The sequence below is a fragment of the Mus pahari genome, chromosome 5 (assembly GCF_900095145.1).
Source record: "Mus pahari chromosome 5, PAHARI_EIJ_v1.1, whole genome shotgun sequence".
Lineage (NCBI taxonomy): Eukaryota > Metazoa > Chordata > Mammalia > Rodentia > Muridae > Mus > Mus pahari.
In genome coordinates this window covers 34,149,203-34,168,190 of record NC_034594.1, presented here as the reverse complement: position 1 = coordinate 34,168,190, position 18,988 = coordinate 34,149,203, and the positions used below count along the sequence as shown (strand labels likewise).

The 18,988-nt window shown below is 41.8% G+C and overlaps 1 protein-coding gene and 1 non-coding gene across 5 annotated transcripts in view; one reads left to right on the top strand and one right to left on the bottom strand.

Annotated features, from left to right (window-relative positions):
* Positions 1-18,988, top strand: part of Ankrd44 (ankyrin repeat domain 44) — a 277,518-nt gene that overhangs the window by 215,271 nt on the left and 43,259 nt on the right. The window lies entirely within an intron of this gene.
* On the bottom strand, positions 18,451-18,571 carry LOC115064184. The gene has a single exon (XR_003844017.1). It is a non-coding gene; the product is annotated as a small nucleolar RNA SNORA26 (small nucleolar RNA).

Below are 18,988 nucleotides of genomic sequence, written 5' to 3'. Positions count from 1 at the left end.
ACACAGGGCCCCCAATGGAGGAGCTAGAGAAAGTACCCAAGGAGCTGAAGGGGTCTTCAACCCTGTAGGTGGAACAACAATATGAACTAACCAGTACCCCCTTAGCTCGTGTCTCTAGTTGCCTATGTAACAGAAGATGGCATACTCAGCCATCATTGGGAAGAGAGACCCCGTGGTCTTGTAAACTTTATATGCCCCATAGAGGGGAATGCCAGGGCCAAGAAGTGGGAATTGAGTGGGCAGGGGAGCAGGGTGGGGGGAGGGTATAGGGGACATTCAGGATAGCATTTGAAATGTAAATAAAGAAAATACCTAATAATTAAATAAAAAAAGAAATAACTGTGATAAAGTAAGTTATTGGGATTCTGTATTTCTGTTACTAATTTTTTTTTTTAAATCATTATCTAGAATCCAACAGGAGTTCCAGAGGTGCAGGAGCAGTGCTGTGGGAGTGTCATGGTTAATGAGATGCTTGCTGACTCTCATAGGGTAGTGTGTTTGCTAAGCATCTCTCCCTGTCACCATTTGTCTCGTCACCATTTGTGTGACCGTGGGGTAGCAACATGAAGCTGGAAATGGGCTGAATGAGGACAGGTGGGGGTGCCTGAGCTTGCGTGGCTAAATCGAGGAGCCCTTGATTCATAAGATACCAGAGAACCTGGCTAGTAATGGCTTCTTGGATTTGATGATAACGGCTTTGCCCACTATATGAAGCAGTTGGAAATGACACGATATGCTGGAGCAAAAAGAAAATAGATGCCGTATCTAAACTCATGCTTCTGACGGCACCACCATCTGGGATCAGCCATTCATAAAAGATCTGATGTGAGGCGGGCACATATCTGAATATGCGTGTCAAGTCTGTCCCATCTGCTTTGACTTTGCTTAGGATAATAACAGCTTTCTTACCCACTTACTTGAATCTGTGCTGATTGTTTTACTATTCATTAGGCAGACATACGCAGACAAAGTCTGTGTGGTCTTTGGTCAGTGCTTTTGAGTCCCAACAAAATTAGCCTTAATTGTATCGGTAGAAATTTTCCTTAAAGCTGTGTATTTTATGGCCTGGGACAGACTCAATGGATGTATTGATGTTTATAGCAGGAAATTTATACTGTCATCGAACATTAAGAAATGGCATCTAAAGGACGTGTGTATTGCTGGCGCATAGACTTTGTGGGGGCTAGGAGGAAGCAAGCTAGAAGTCTTTCTGAAGTGGGATGCTGTCACCATCTCCTGCTTTTTAAATTTTATTTTATAGTTAATAATTTTGCTTTCAAGTCAGTTGTCTTCTTTATTTTTGTTCTGTATTTTTAATTATATCGCCATGCCTCTCAGCTTCCGAATCTCTCCTACTCCTCCCCCTCAGATAAAAACCTCCATTGCTCAAAGCAAATGAATTGTACCCTGACCTGAGGCAGAAGGTAAATTAACAGAGTGATGATTCAGGGTAACAAGGGAATACCATCCAGATGAAAATGACTGCTGATTAAAAGAGTAACTTTTATGCTTGAACGTTGCTCTCAGAAATCACCATGGAAACACAACACAGTCATCCTGTTTCCTAGTAAAACACAAAGAGCTGTACCTGCTCGCCGAGTGGAATCAATCAAATGTAACCCATGGCCCTGAATGTTTTAGAGCTTACCACCTGTCACCCTTTCAAGGTGACTGTCACTTACTGCAATCAAGTGTTGCACAGTGCATGACTCCAGCTAATCGAACTTTCTAAAGAGTGCTTGTGTTGATAGACAGGGATGGTGGGAGAGAGGTGAAGACCCTGCTGCCCTTCACATCAGCCCAGGTGCTTGTGTGCCACAAAACCTCATGCTCATGCAAGGTGTCTAAGGAATGAAACCCTTACAGACAGCATTCACGTGTTTACCATTGAATTAATAATTCTCCGGGAGGTGAATGATCAAGACAAATGGCACCGTATCTGCACTTTCTCATTGAAATCACTTATCATTGCCTATTTTATTTTCTATGGAATGTATCCCTTCTCCACTTCAAGAGGTTTTAATTTACAGAGCATTTTGAAGAACTGCAATGATTCACAGTCTCCTGAAGGGGGAGACTCTCAGTCTCCCAACCCATTAGTGAGTTTCCTTTGATAACTTTGAGCCAGATTTACATAAATATGTGGGGACTGTATTGGTGTCACATGTGTAGCAGAGAAGGTTGTTTTTAGTGTGTACAGTAACTGCAGTCCAAGAGTATTGCCAGATAGCACTTTAAAAAACAAAAGTGACGGGCTGGTGAGATGGCTCAGTGGGTAAGAGCACCCAACTGCTCTTCCGAAGGTCCTGAGTTCAAATCCCAGCAACCACATGGTGGCTCACAACCATCCATAACAAGATCTGACACCCTCTTCTGGAGTGTCTGAAGACAGCTACAGTGTACTTACATATAATAAATAAATAAATCTTTAATCTCTCTCTCTTCCCTTCCTGTCTCCTCTTCCTTCTTTCTGTCTTCCTTCTTTAAAAAAAAAAAAAAAAAAAAAGTGACTTTTGACAGAAAGCTACTGTTACCTAGAGTGGCTCCTGATGATGTAGAGTCAGTGTCGTTGTGTATTTATTAAGAACACACCGTGTATGAAGTATCACTCATCAGGGTTAGACCGTGCCCCATCTTGATGGATTTAGTGTATTAATTTGATAGTGATACAGGAAACAAGTGAGTGAATTACTCTATTGCAACAGCAGCTTCTGTAACATTTGCAGGTTCTGTATGAAACAATGCAAAAGATTAGATAGAAGAACTACTATGTGCTTGCATTAGTGTGGACAAGGACTAGATGTTAGAGTTTTTTAAAAGGTTTTGTAAAATCTTTTACCAAAAAATTTTTGGTAAAAATCCAAAGCTTAATAGTGAAACACTGAAAAGCCAAATATGCACAGCACATACCATTTTTTTTTTTTTACCAGTGTTGGAATGGGAGTATCAGGGCTTGGGAGAGGGCTCAGTAAAAAGTTCGCCTTGCCAGCACTAGAACGGGAGACTAGATCTGTAGAACCCATGTAAAAGCTAAGCTGATATGGGATCCGCCCACAGTCCCACTCTCAAGAGTCAGAGATAGGAATCTCAGGGAAAGCTGGCTAACTGTACCTGCAGAGTTGGCTAGTTCTATGCTCACTGTGGACCTCACTGTAGTAAAGTGGAGAGCAACCAAGGAGGAACATTACATGTCAACCTGTGGCCTCTATGCGCATGGGTACCTTCATAGGCATGCTCTCACACACGTGGACACACATGCACATACACCACACTCACCTTGAGCCTGTAGTTCAGTGTTAGGGCACTTACCTTACATACATCAAGCCCTAGGTTCAATTCCTAGTACTAAGACCAAGAAAAACATGAAACATAATAAAGGGAAAGTTTGGAGCTAGGAAAACTTCCCAATGATGACAAAAGAGCTGTGCATATGTAATTAAGTAACAGAGATTAAGGTAGTGATAGACTAATTGAATATGCATAAAGTGGGTCATCTCCACAGAACTTGATTCAAAAATTAAGGAAAGAAATAAGGCTGATATGAGCCACACCAGGATACTTCTCTATGCTAGCTAAATAAAAGAAAAGCATGCAAACAAACAAACAAAAACAAAACCATTTAACAAGTCATGACTTTTTGTCAGCAAGGAACACTTGAGCAACTCCAGGCCAGTGTAAGACCAGAACTGAAGAGAATCTATTGATCTAAATGATTGCCTGTTTTCCTCAAACTCTTGTGACTTTGAACCATCTTTCTCCTATATTCTCCCAACGTTGGCCTACATAACATACATACTGAAGCTCTTCTGTAAGTATTGCTTTAATTAGACAGTTACTAGATTACCATTTCTGAAGAACCTGGTTACTTATAGGTGTCTGAACTAAATGGTTACTAGGTTTTAAATTTTTGGGTTGGTTGGTTGGTTGGTTTTGTTTTATTTTGTTGTTTGCTTGTTTTACAGAGTAGTTTTTCTTTGATGTATGTTAAGTTTAGTCAATGCCTTAAGTTTAGGCATTGGAGTTTTATTAGTATCTTAGCAAGACACTTCAATTCTTCCATGACCATGAGATGTAGGCTTTATGTGTGTATGTTATCTCGCCCATTAAAGGACATGTTTGTACTTAAACAAACATTTGCTATAACTGAATGTATAGGTTGTATGTAAGCTAGACACTGAGCTTAAGCACAACTCTACTGCAGATCCTTCACATGATTTGAGCCTTACGTTTCCAGTATGTCCTATAACTATCCTGTGTGTGACTTGGAATCTAGTCTCTTCCTTTGTCCTTCCCTTTATCTATTCATGCAATGATGTGTACTAGCCCATGAAAAACAGATTAGAGAAGACTTTGGACCACTTTGTTCTTAGTAATGTATTAAGCCTCTTATGTGTTATTTAGCCAGATATGTAATATTGGTTAAGACTTAAAGTTCAATAATATCTATGACTATCTTCTTCCAACATGTATAACCATGCTGATATTTAGAAGGTAGCTGTAGAAGTAGGACTGGATTATAAGTGGTGAATGGACTTAGAAAAGATGTATAAATAATTGTCCTGCTGCAGACTATTTTCTTACCATGAAAATACTGTGTGCCTAGTTATAGAATTTTTGAAGACTTCATAGAAAAATATATATGATATTGAAATCTGTGATTCCTTTTCCTACTTAGAGACAACCAACTTCTATATTTTGTTTAATTTTCTTCCCTTTGTGTATATACATGTATGTGGGTGGGTGGGTGTTAGAGTATATGTTAATTATCTCAGAGCAAAACAAGAACCATTTTTTTTTTTAAGAACTGAGTTTAGGTGATTAAAAGGCAGTTTGGCATCAATTTAATTTAAACTTCAGCAGAAGAAATATTTTGTTTGGAACTTGGCTAGAGGAGACACATCATGGCATCTGGTTTTAATCGCCTGCTTGCCCAACTTATCCAAGAAACTCACCTTCTCCCCGGCCTTCCCTTTTCATCCTGTTTGGCAGACTTAGATACGCCCTGGCATAGTTACCAAAACAAATTAATGCTTCTTAAGTCTGCTTGTAATTAATAACTCCCGACAGAGCACGGGTCTTCTCTAGCCTTGGAACTTTGCCCAATTTTCTCCAAGATAAGTAATTAGATCCATAGGACTGATAAAGCTTTTCCTCTTGAGCATCTGCCACACAGTTTGCATCTGTAATAAGGTGATGAAAACCTGAAATGGCTGCAGCCTTTCTCCGGTGTCACAACATTGATGATATTTATTACTTCCCTTCACCCCCCCTAAGCCAAATGTATCCCCAAAGAAGAAAAGACTTAAGGTGAATCAAAAGGCTATCTATCCCTGAGTCCGTTTATAGAGTTTGGTTAATGTCTCTTGTCTACTTCACTCTCCCTTGCATACATATTTTATAGCAGAGAAGCTAAATGTGACAGATGGATTTCTCAATATCAAGTTGGTGACCCTTTCCATAGACACCATCATGCTACCAGTGAATCCACACTTCCTGAATTCCTCCCTGAGAGCACGCTGGGCCACTTCCCTCGTGGGGCTTCCCTGAGCAGCTTGTCCGAGATGGAATCCTGACTCAGAGCTCTAGTCTGTGGGTGGTAATCCTTCCCAACATTTCAAAGGGAACACTTCTTGTCTAAGTTTATCTCACTTCCCTAATGGAGGGCTTCCCAGCCTTTGCACTATTAATATCTTGAAAGGGAAAACTGATGGGGGCTGCTTGTTGTGGGTGTTACCGTGTGCACTCCAGGATGCTTATTATGTTTCCAGGCCTCTGCTTGCTGGGCACCAATGGCAGCCCTTCTTTCTCAACTTCCTACATTCAAAAATATTGCCAGACATTTAACAGAGGTTCACTGGGGATGGACAGTAGATTATACTTCCCTGCTTGAGAACAATATTCACAAGGCAGCAGTAACAGTAAAACAAATAGATCTCGACTGGCAATATATAGTTGGAAACCCAGTTAGAATTCTTTATTCATCTCTTCAACACATCAGTGAGAAGGCTCATGTGGAGAACAGCTGGTTGAATACCTGATTTAACCAATCTGGTACCCATTACTGGTTGAATGTGAATGAGGTTTTGGTTTTGAAATGGGCAGGTCCAGTTGTTCAGGAAGTACAGGGACATCTCCCCATGTAGAGGTGTCCATCCTAGGGGCTCAGTGCTGTATCAACAGTGCGGGGCTCCTACTAAACCCAAGCACAGCCAAGAATAAGTACAATTTACTTCTACTCACTGTAGATAAAGTCTTCAAAACAACCAACACGGCATCTCACCCTCAGAAGGGAGCTGCAGTATTCTTTAATTAAGCCAACGTAATTATTGTGGGAGGGGATTTAATTGAAGCAAAAGATGTGGTGAATTTAGAACATGGGGAAAGTAGGGAGCCTTAGTATTGGTGTCTAATATCCTGGCCAGGAAGTCACAGACTATGTTGGCAGAGAAAATGGGACAGTCACTCAGTGTCCATAGAAGGGTGACCTAGGACCTCCTGTGGAAACCAAAATCCAGAGGTGTGCAAACCTCTTACAGAGAATGACTTTCTATTTGCATGTGGCCTATATCTTCTCTCTAAGGTACTTATGCTGCCTGACAAATGCTTCACACATATGAAGTAGTTACGCTTTACTTCTCAGGGAATGCTAACAAAAAGTGTGTGTTCAGCATGGTCGTTTTTTCTTTGTCATTTTTATTCTACTGTTTGTTGAGTACGTGCAGTTTGCAGAGTCCACAGATAAGGAGGGACCAACCTGTAAGAGTTAAAGTAGAAAAGGCAACCCTGGATTGTTTTTGTTTATTGCATTCAAATCACTTCTGGGATCAAATTCTCAAGGTTGAGATGCAGAAAACCATCTTTTTGCTCAGAGGTAAAGCTTTTGTATTGGTGTCAGGTTACATACAGAGGGAAAATGAAGGATTGTGGAAAAACAAATGGGTATATGAAAACAGATCTACTCAGAAAAACAATCTAAAAATTTCAAGAAATCCATATAAATACTTATTCATATAGCTGGAAGTAAATGTTATAATTGAGGTTCTAGGAGAAGGCAGGATGGTTCAGTGGGTGAAGGAGTGTGCAGCCAAGGTGATGACCTGAATTTAACCACTGTGTCCCAAAAGGATGCCCACACATGGGAGCAGTACCACAGGGATCACCCAAGCACACACGCATGCAGACACTCATGCAGGCATTCATAAACACGCGCACACGCACACAAACACAGAGACACGTACGCGTACATACACACACTCATTCAGGAATACATGCGTAGGGCCCTTTTTCCCATCTGTGGGTACAAATGGTCCTTTCCCTTTGCTGCCATTGCTGCTTCTCTCGAAACAGAGGCATTTGCTATAGACAGGTCACTAGGTTTTTAAATCCTCCTGCCCCAACATAGGGACCCTTTGGAAAAGGTGGCTGATGCCCCTGGCTCCAATAAAGCACTCATGTTCAGTAGTTTTGTCATTAAAACTATTATCTTTAAAAAAAAACTATTATCATACTCCTGTTAGAGGAGAGAGTCTTTCTCTATTCATTTACAGTGTGGTTTTTACTAAAGTAAACAAGCTTTTTAATTCCCAAGCCCATAATCTTAGCCCAATCTCGCTATGTTCCAAGAACTGTTCAGGCTCAATTCTAAAATCCTGGTAGGTAGGTGCTGTGGTATTTGTGCCAGTAATATTTATGAAATGTCACCCATTGGTGGTAGGTTTAGAATAGAAATTCTAATAACTTTATTTACCAAGCAGAATTAAGTGTTTTGTTTCGTTGTTTGTTTTTTGTTTCTTTGTTTGACTGGTTGGATTTTTTTTGAGAGAGAGAGAGAGAGAGAGAGAGAGAGAGAGAGAGAGAGAGAGAGAGAGAGAGGGGATTTCTCTGTGTAGCCCTGGCTCACTCTGTAGACCAGACTGGCCTTGAACTTAGAAATCCACATACCTCTGCCTCCCAAGTGCTGGGACTAAAGGCATCCGCCACCACTGCCCAGCTAGAATTAAATGTTTTAAGAAATTTTAATAGCATCATAGAGTCAGATATTTATAGATAGCTATAAGATTTTTTTAAAGGCTAAGTTTGGTGTGTACACATGGGCACATGTCCTGCATGCATTTTTTGTATATGTGCATGTGTGTGCACATGGGCACGTATGCTGCATGCATTTCTGTGCACATGTAGAAGTCAGAGGACAATCTTGGTTGTCTTTGCTCTCATTCACCTATTTTGAGACCGGCTGTCCCGCTGGACTGGAGCTCTCTGGATAGTCTAAGCTAGCCAGCCTTTGCACCCCAATTTGTGGGAAAGATGAAGTTTTGTTATACCTTAAATGTGATTCAACTCATAATTTAAGAATGAGCACAATTAATGCTGGGCAGTGGTGTTACAGCACTTCAGCGGCCAGAGGCGGCGAATCTCTGTGAGTTCGAGGCCAGCCTGGTCTACAGAGTGAGTTCCAAGACAGCCAGGGCTACACAGAGAAACCCTGTCTCGAATACAAACAAAGAATGAGCACAATTAAAATTTGAAACATTATATAAAATAAGATTAATCTTCTAAAATGTGCTTGCTGCTACAAAGAGAATGAAGAGACGAGACGTGTACACTCTTCCATCCAAGCATGAAGGAACAGCTGGAAACAGCCTCAGAGCTGTTTCCAATGAGGCAAGTTTTCTTTCTCTTTGAGGTTCAGTAACAGCATCCCTGGGGAGTGGCTGCTTTGATGAGACTCAAGTATAAAAGCTTAGAGACTGGAGTGAATGCACAGGAATGATGAACCAAGACCTAGCAAGTGTGTCTCCAGGGACCACACACCGAGCTACGTGAAACTTTGGTTTACATAACTAGAAAGATCCTTTGTGCCAATTATAAATCAAAAGCCTTGATGTTCTGCTTCTAACTTACCATCAGGAAATCGCATGAATATTCATATGGATTAAGCTGCATAAACATTTATCATTCTTGATAGCAGTAGCAACACCACCAGGAGAGACAGTCTAGAAGAGCAGTTCTCAGCCTATGGTTCAAGATATCGCTTTCACAGAGGTCACCTAAGACCATCTGAAAACACAGATATTTATATTACAATTCCTAACAGAAGCAAAATTACACTTATAAAGTAGCAACAAAGATAATTTTATCATTGGGGTCCTACAACACGAGGAACTGTATTAAAGGGTTGCAGCATTAGGAAGATTGAGAACCACTGGTTTTGAAATCCAGCACTAAGGGAAAAAGATAATTATTGATGCAATGTTACAGTGACATACTAAGATTTTACCTAGTCACTAAATGGACATTGCAAAATAATATTTGATACATGGAAAATATTTACTACATATTAAAAACAGAAAAATTATTTTAAAGTTTCATTATTATTTGTCCATGTTTATGAGCTCTTATTACATTATTAGAAATCCATTAAATCTGTTCCTACTATGATTTATGGATCACGAATTCCCCTTTTTTAAAATCTATATTTTAAAGATATGTTTATAATTCTCTCATATTTTCTTTTAAGTTCATGCATTAAAGGAACATTCCTTCTGGGACAGGTTCTTGTTCAAGCACCGTGTTAAATACTATACCCATGCTTGATAGAAAGCACTTTTTTAAGTTTTGTGTAACAGGCCAGTGAAGGGCCTGAGGATGCTGCTCAGTGAAAGAGTTCTTGCCTAGGGCAGACAAACATCTGGATTCTGTAATCAGCACCCCTCCCCGCCCCACGCCATCCTCACCACGGAAAGCATAAAATGTGTAATTTTTTTTTCTTTTTTTATCGGGCTTTCATTTTTTTACACATTTATTTTTAAGATTCATGCATTAGCACAAATGAACATTCTTTCTGGGACAGATACTAGTTCAGGAACCATGTTAAAAAATTTATTTGTAGCTGGGCGTGGTGGCACACACCTTTATTCCCAGCACTCGGTAGGCAGAGGCAGGTGGATTTCTGAGTTCGAGGCCAGCCTGGTCTACAAAGTGAGTTCCAGGACAGCCAGGGCTATACAGAGAAACCCTGTCTCGAAACCCCACCCCCACCCCAAAAATTTATTAGGAAAATTGAGCCCATCAAAGTGACTGGGGGTATCGGGGAGAGCAAGCCCCCAAACCTGTCTTTAAACAAAGGAAGAACACAAGTCAACCCCCAAAGGGACAGACGTCAGACCCCTTCTCGCCCCTGCCCTGTGCTGAGGGTGTGTGGAGGCTGATGTAAAGAGGGTGGAAAGAAAAAGACACCCTGGGTTGGAGTGTGCCTGACTTAGTAAAGGGTTTTATGTGTTTTCTTGGTCAGTGGCTGGTCCTGTTAGAAATGTGCTGTGTCTCAGAGCAGGGTAGAGTCTGCCTTCACTTCCCAGAAGGGCAGGGGACCATGGCGCGGCTTCCTACTGCAGCAGACAAAGGAGATGATAAGGACAAAACTGTCCAAGACAGGATGGTGTGGACGCCTGCTAAAGCATTGACAGCCTGCCCGCTAAGGCAGCGTACACAGCCTGTTCCCTCTATGGCCTCCGGGGAAGGAGGGAAAAGAAGAAGAAAAATGAAAAGAAAGAACAAACGGGGCGGGAGCAGGGAGGGAAGATCAGTTAGAGTCCTAACTGTGCAACTGTGGAATCCCCAGAACCGCTCATGATTCTCTTGTGTTTTAATAAGACTCATCATGAATGTTTAATGTTAACAGTTTTGAGTTCATCTTTCCAACCCAGCACCCCTCCATAAGCACAAACTTGGAAACGTCCTTCGAAGCTCTTTATAATGAGTAAATGCTGAAATTAAGCTACAGTTAACATTTTCTTGCTTAAGCATGGGATTTCTATTTTATGGCTTCTATACCCTAGCACAGAATTTGTGGTCATAGCCTCTTCCCAGGGTGATGGGACTGTCTGAGAACCAGGTCAGAGCTCAGCCTGCACCATGCTGTGCTGTTGGAAAGAGGACAGTCACCAGAGCTGGGTCATCACACACAGACGGAGGCCCTCACCTAAGGAAGACATGATTCTTGACCAGGCTTTAAGACTGGAATGTGCAGTAGACAGCTACAGTCCCAGTACTGGGAAGACTGAGGCAGGAGAATCATAGTGAGTCCCAGAACAGTCTGGGCTATGTAGAGGAGAGCCTGTTTTACAATAGACAAATTAATAAAAAAGATTCATGGAGCCGATTCTTCTTTTCTTAAGTTAGTCCCTAACTAATCCATACATAGAGACCATGAGGTGAGGGTCCTCAGAAGGGAAATCGGGTTCAGTTTTGACAACTGTGCTAATTTTACTACAGCAAGTATAAGTGGCCCAGTCTCCACCATGCCAAATGAACGATGAGGCAACCTGTTTTTCCACTGGGAGTGGGTATGGCTTTTTGGCTACTTTCCCACTACATACTGATATAGTCTACATTTTTTAAAATTAAAAGAAAAGAAAACCGAACTGTCTAAATTCACCTTTTCTATAACTTGTTAGAACATGCTAATTTTTAAAAGATGAATTTTTGAAAATAGCCCCTGTCTAAACTACAGTGAAATTACTCTGACTGTGGAGAACAAGAAAAATGTCACACGTATATAGATCGCGCTGTTACAGAGCGCTTCTGAATGACAGTCTCATTGCAGCAGTTGATTTGTTGATGAATGGCGTGAGGAAGTAAGGTAAGATGGTGGGTGACAGAAAAAGTTAACTTCAGCCCATACTTTGACCTCTCTTCAACCATTCGTTGAAGCTTTTGGCCAACATGGTGAGATTCGTTGGTGTGAGAACTGTAAGAATGTTTGTGATTTGCTTTGCTAAATTAAGAATGGCCCTCCACACAGCTTCTTAACAAATAGCCAAATAAGAGAAACAACAGATGACAACAGATAGGAACGGAGACAAAGACACCCGGATTGGAGTATGAGCTTCTAAATCCCGCGAATGAAATGGCTCCACATGTTCCTGCGTGCATTTATTGTAGTGTTCTATGTCAGGGACACTGCTGAGCACAACTGTGATGGTGCTATGTGAAAAGGATTAGAAGGACTAGGAGGTGTGGCTTTGATGGAGAAAGTGTGTCACTAAGGTTGGCTCTGAGAAGTCAGAAGCCCATACCAGGGCCAAGCCTTTGCCAGGCAAGCCAGCGTGTAGCTCTCAGCTACATCTCCAACACTGCCTGCCTGCCTGCCTGCTGCCATGCTCCCTGCCATGATGATAATGGACGAAACCTCTGAAACTGTAAGCCAGCCCCCAGTGAAATACTCTCATAAATGAGTTTCCTTGGCCATGGTGTCTCTCCACAGCACCAGAATAGTGACTAAGACGACAACTTTCAAAATTCCCACATACCGGAAAAGTGCCTGGCAGAGACATGGTATCGTAACTCATTACAAACCATGCACGGTCCAGGAGCTTTCTGGATGTTTGGTCTCCAGTTAGATGTTGCGTGGGGGCCGGTAATTGGAAGCAGGGTTTGTATCTCCTCACTGGAGACTGGAAATGCTTCTATGTGAGGGCAGGTGTTTGTTTTGCTTTTTGGTAATAAGTGGGGAATTAGAGAATGGGAGGGTAAATTGAAAGAAATGAGAATTGAGAGACTTAGAAACAATGCCCTTCCTCCCTCCCTCCCTCCCCCCTCCTTCCTTCCTTCCCACTTTCCTTCCTCCCACCCTCCTTCCTTCCCTCCCTCCCTCCCTCCNTCCCTCCCTCCCTCCCTCCTTCCTTCCTTCCTTCCTTCCTTCCTTCCTTCCTTCCTTCCTTCCTTGAGAAGAAAGCTTGCTTCCCATTTAGCAATACATAGGAAATAAAAGGAGTCAGTTGGGGCTCGTGGGGAGGATGATCTTAGCACATCCAAGGAAACAAATCCAGGAGGGTTAGAGATGGCAAAACTCAAGCCCGCAGGCTGGCTCCTAGTACACCCTCCAACGAAGGAAACAGGAAACACTTGGGCCCAGAGTGTGTGGCAAGAGTGAGGTCCACGGTAAAGGAACCCACAGAAGAAACCACTTTTTAATTTGACAGGCAAACAAAGTTAGTTTTTGGAACCTCATGGTTTCATGATGTGACAAGATGAAACTGGTATAATTTTTTTGTGTGTATTTCATCTTTTTAATATCTAAAAATATTTTCCTCGTCACTATGCCCTTGAAATAGCAGCCATCTTACATGAATGAAAGCATGACTTAATGAGGTGAAATGTTATGAGCTTTGAAAGAAAGAGCCCTTTGCACTAGCTTTTCAGTTAGTGTGCTCCTGCTTTGGGCTTGGTAAGCTGCCGTGTTGTTGTTGTTGTTGTTGTTGTTGTTGTTGTTGTTGTTTTAATAGTGTTCCATTTCCTCCTGCACTGGGTTTTAGTTTTGAAAAGAATGCAAGAGAGATGGAGAGTCCATTTATTGGCTTTAGCCTTAAATCTTGAAGGCTTCTGGCAGGGGTGAAGTCCCTTGTTCCTGGTAAAGATTTGAGATAGGAAAGAAGTCAGCAGAAGCGACTTAGGGGCAGCATGAGTTCCCACTCAATGTGTGCTGTGCAAAACTAACACTGGAAAGCAAAATGAAGTAGAGGGAAGTCCTAGTTACAGGGAGAAAGGTGATCACGTGAAAATCACGTCTTCTGTTGGCTCGTTCGACAACCCACTGGTAGGTCTGTCCAACCTGCAAGCCTGCAGGACACAAGTGTCCCAGCACAGCTATGAACAAAACCCAACACATCAGTAGATGGCATCCTCACATTGCTATGTCAACGGCTGGGCATTTCTAGATGTTAGAGTCAAGCCACAGGGAGAGCCCAGGGGTAGACAACTGTCAAAGGAATCTCCCTGCAGAGGAGAAACCAGAGAAATCAGGGTGGGGCAGAAAGGAGAGTTCCTGTGCGAAGTGGTCCTCACTACTCTAAAGGGCAAGGTTGCTGTGCATTGCACCCCAGAGTCAAAGAAGAGCTAGCTGGGAATCCAGTGGGATTGCTTCCTGTTCTCAAGACTGCACAGCTCTGTCTGCTCTGTTCCTTATCTGGCAAGCTCCTCTCAAAGGGAGAGACTTACCTATGTAAGTTGTTTAAAAGTTCCTGAGAAAAGAATTGATGGTGAGGAGAGACTGGTATGGGCATCTCCCGAGAATACTGATCAGGCACTGCAGAGGTGGCTCAGTGGTTAAGAGCACTTGTTGCATCTTGGTATTCTAAGTTTCTGGGCTAATATCCACTTAATCAGTGAGTGCATATCATGTTTGTTCTTTTGTGATTGGGTTACCTGACTCAGGATGATATCCTCCAGATCCATCCATTTGACTAAGAATTTCATAAATTCATGGTTTTTAATAGCTGAGTAGTACTCCATTGTGTAAATGTACCACATTTTCTGTATCTATTCCTATGTTGAGGGACATTGGGTTCTTTCCAGCTTCTGGCTATTATAAATAAGGCTGCTATGAACATAGTGGAGCATGTGTCCTTATTACAAGTTGGAACATATTCTGGGTATATGCCCAGGAGAGGTTTTGCTGGATCTTCCAGTAGTACTATGTCCAATTTGCAAAACACATGAAACTCAAGAAGAAGGAAGACCAAAGTGTGGATACTTCATTCCTTCATAGAAGGGGGAACAAAATACCCATGGAAGGTGTTTCAGAGACAAAGTTCAGAGCTGAGACCAAAGGAAGGACCATCCAGAGACTGCCCCAACTGGGGATCCATCCCATAAATAACCACCAAACCCAGACACTATGGCAGATTCCAACAAGATTTTGATGACATGACCCTGATATAGCTAGCTATCTCTTGTGAGGCTATGCCAGTGCCTGGCAAATACAGAAGTGGATGCTCACAGTCATCTATTGGATGGAATACAGGGCCCCCAATGAAGGAGCTAGAGAAAGTACCCAAGGAGCTGAAGGGGTCTGCAACCCTATAGATGGAACAACAATATGAACTAATTATTACCCCCCCCCTCCGCCCCAGAGCTTGTGTCTCTAGCTGCATATGTAGCAGAGGATGACCTAGTCAGCCATCAATGGGAGGAGAGGCCCTTGGTCTTGTGAAGATTATATGCCCCAGTACAGGGGAATGCCAGGGCCAGGAAGCAGGAGTGGGTGGGTTGGGGAGCAAGGCATGGGGAGGGTATAGGGGACTTTCAGAGAGGAAACTAGGAAAGGGGATAGCACTTGAAATGTAAATGAAGAAAATATCTAGTAAAAAGGGGGGGAGGGGACGAGTACTTGTTGTTCTTACTTGGTTTGGTTTGGCCCTGGGTTTGGTTCAAGGCACTCACATGATGGTTCACAACCAACCTTACTCTAGACAGAGGGTCTAATACCCTCTTCAGGCATCCTTAGAAACTGCACACACATGGTATAAAGATGTAAATTCAGCGAAAATGTTCATATATACAAACATACATACATACATACATACATACATACATCTTTTTAAAAAGATTGTAAGACTTTGGAGGATGTGTGTTAGGGTTGGGCTGGTGGGTAGAACCAAAGTATGCTTTTCTCAAAAGAATGCAAAGCTCAGCTCACCTACAAAGAGAGAAGGAGAATCTATTAAAGATTTAAAAAGAATTCTCATTAAGTAGTGAAAGAATGAATAAGATTCAAAGCTCACCTAAGGACCATTTGAGAAACAGCAGTTAATGCAGGGGTAGAATGGGACTACTAGACTACACATTAAACTAGTTAATGTCCCAAAGGACAACAAAGGGAACCCCTGGGTTTTCTTTCCTACCAGTTAGGGATAGTTTGTATCTCTACTGGAAACAACTCTACAGGTTAATGTGTAACTTTGCAGAGAATCGGCCTTTACTTAGCAGTAGACTATCAAATGAATGTTTGGCTAGGCATGTTAATACTTTTGAAAAGATACGGAATTTTCCAAGTTGTCTTATGCACAAGATTGGACATCTGGGGCATATGTCAGTGGTAAGTGCATGCCTGGCATATGGGGGACCCTGAGATAGAGCACCAATGTTCTTCTTAACAGTGGGGCATCTATCAGTTGCCTCTTGTTATCTACCAGGCCCCTGTTGTTTTGAATCGTAAACTCTTGTTACCAGTGCATGTTGGTTAATTAGCACTGACTTCTGTTTTTCCTCTTTTGCCCCTACGTACCACACATACACACCACCACCACCACCACCACCACCACCACCACCACCACCACACATGCATACATGTAACACAAGAATGCATAGGAAAAAGAATTTTAAAACATCAAATGCCCTTTTCACATGTAGAATACAATATGTTGAACTTTCTAGTGATAGAAAAGGGTGACCTTAACTTTGAAATGCTCTCAAGATTCAAGAGATTAATAGATATGGTTTGCATTTGTTCCTTTTCTAGAAACATCAGGAATATCGGAGATTTTTTTTCTACACTGACATGTCCTTGCAGTAAATGTTGCCATTGTCAGAGTGGACTTGTACACACTCATGGCCATGTCCTAAGTAGGTAGGGAGGGTTCTCTAGGAAGGTTTTGGCTTGTGTCAGCACAAGGCACCCACTCACTTTGTATCAGGGCTGGTGTATCTGGAATTTACTAGTAGTTGTGGTCCACAGTGTAGATAGTTGGTTCCGCTCATAAAGCTTAAATAAAGAGTGTATTCCCAGATAGCTAATCTTCACTGTCAGCTTTATAGGAAACAGCATTATGCAGGGAGCAAACTTTTGGATATGTTTGTGAAAAGGTCCAGAGGGGTTTGGCTGTGTTGAGAAGTCCCTCTCTCAGTGTGGGTGGGACCTTCATGGGTTGTATCCCAATCTTTATAAAAAGGAGAAGACACCAGAAGGCCAGCTTTCATCTCCCTACTTCCTGACTGCCCACACAATGTCACCAGCATGCTTTGTGCTCCTGCCTCCAGGTCTGCCCACCATGATGACTGTACCCTTTCTTAAACTGTCAGCCAAAGCAAAGGTTTCCTCTTGGAAGTTTCTTTTTTTCAGGTATCTTGTCAGAACAACAAGAAAAAGTAACAAATTCAACTCAGCCAACAACGAAACTGGCTGGTATTGCTTTACACAAATGGACTGGATATAACATAGAAGACAGCTAAAGAAACGTCAGAAATCACCCAGCTTATCCATCTAAGTTTTAAATAGAAATATCTCTTATTTTCTATGATAACAATGTTTATTCCCGTAGGAAGTTTAGAATGTGAGAAAGCAGGAACAGGAAATGAACACACCCATAGTTGTGACCCTCTTCTTATCATTGTTAACCTTTTGGTAGATTCCCTTCACATTTTGCACACACACACACACACACACACACACACACATACACACACACACACACACACACACACTGATATGGATCATACAATGTTATGCACCATTTTTCCCCATAAAATATCATGACAGTCTTTTTTCAGTGATACTAATACCTCTTGGTCAATATTCAAATGAATAAGTCATATTCAGTTATTAGAGGTTCACAATTTAACCATAGTTCCATAATTTAGTTTATACTGTTGACTACTGAATAGCTGTGAGCATAAATCTTTCTTAGGATGCAGGGTTTTACTGGGTCAAAATCTCTTAACATTTTCAAAGCAGGACAGTTTTCCTGGAGTTGGCATCTCGCACCGGCTTTTTCCATCAGTGTGAGTTTGATTAGCCTTTCTTTACACACAGTACAGGATCTTATGCCTTTTAATTGGCAAGGAAATCAACAGGAACTGAGCACACACCGGAGGGAGGAGATAAGCAGCCATCACAATCTGCTCCCAAGAGGAAATGGCACCGAAACCCAGCCAAGCTTCCAACAGCACCCTCCTCCATCTGTGTTATCGCCTCTTCCTGTGGCATAGTGCACGATTTACACATGTGATGAGAGTTAATGGGTCCTTAGGTTTGGAATTTAGGGTAGGGGGAGTGAGCGGAGAGAGAAATGAAAGTGCATTAAATTTGTACCTTTCTAGAATTAATGAGTTCCTGGGAGTAGCCTTTTCCTACGGGCTGGGATGGGAGCAGAATCCTGAGAAGATAGTCCGTGCTGTTCTTGATGCAGGCGGTACTGGGGAAGCTAGCTGTTTGTGGTTGGGATGAGTGTCTGCGGTGAGCAGCGAGGCCAGGTTCCCACAGATGTCACCATGGCTTGTCATATTAGTTCTGATATGAAAAAGATTCTGGGATCTCCTGAAAGCTAACTATCCATTCAACCCAGGAAAGCTATTTCTGTAACAACCTAGACCATTATCAAACATGGTCATAAGTTTGATGGATTGACAGCTAACTTGTGTTTCTTAATTATCCTAAACAGTTTGTAGTAGCAGCTTTCAAGTGACCAGAACTTCACATTGCATTTTTCAGAATTACACAGGTACAATACCTTAAAATGAGTTGATACATATGGTATGTTGTAACCAAATATAACCTTTATTTTGTAACAATATACAAAGATATATAGCAATGTAAGTTTTTTTGGCTAGTATTAGCTCTATAGTTCAAGAGTAGATTCAATAATCTACCCTTTTTTTTTCTTTCTTTTTTTTTTCATTTGTGACTCCAGACAGGATCCAGAGAAGAGGTGTAGCTTTCCTCTCTGGGTTTAATGGAGAGTTCCTTTACCCTTCTATGTTAGCCTCTTAAAGTACTGAGACAACCTTAAAAGGGCACAGGAAAGGGCGCCCTTTTTTCCTATTACTCCCATATTATACCCTATACCCTCTGTTTTCTTTTCATCCCTTCTCCTCTCATTCCCCTTAACACTAAGTAGGAAAGAAGGGAAGATAGAGGAAAGAAGAAACAAGAGAAATCCCTGAGTCTAACCTCCTCCTTTTGCTTCTTCCATGATCAAGATTGTAGCAACTTGTAACCACACTCCTTAAACGATGACAAACATCCATCATCCATTAAATGACCAAATACTATCCACCTCACCTCTTGAGAATGGGAACATGGCTCTCTTAAAACTGTTTCTGCCGATTTGGGGTGTTATTTTCCTTTTGGGGGGCCCATAAAAAGTGGGATATTCCACATAAAACCAGAGACACTGAAATGTATAGAAGAGAAAGTGGGGAAAAGCCTTGAAGA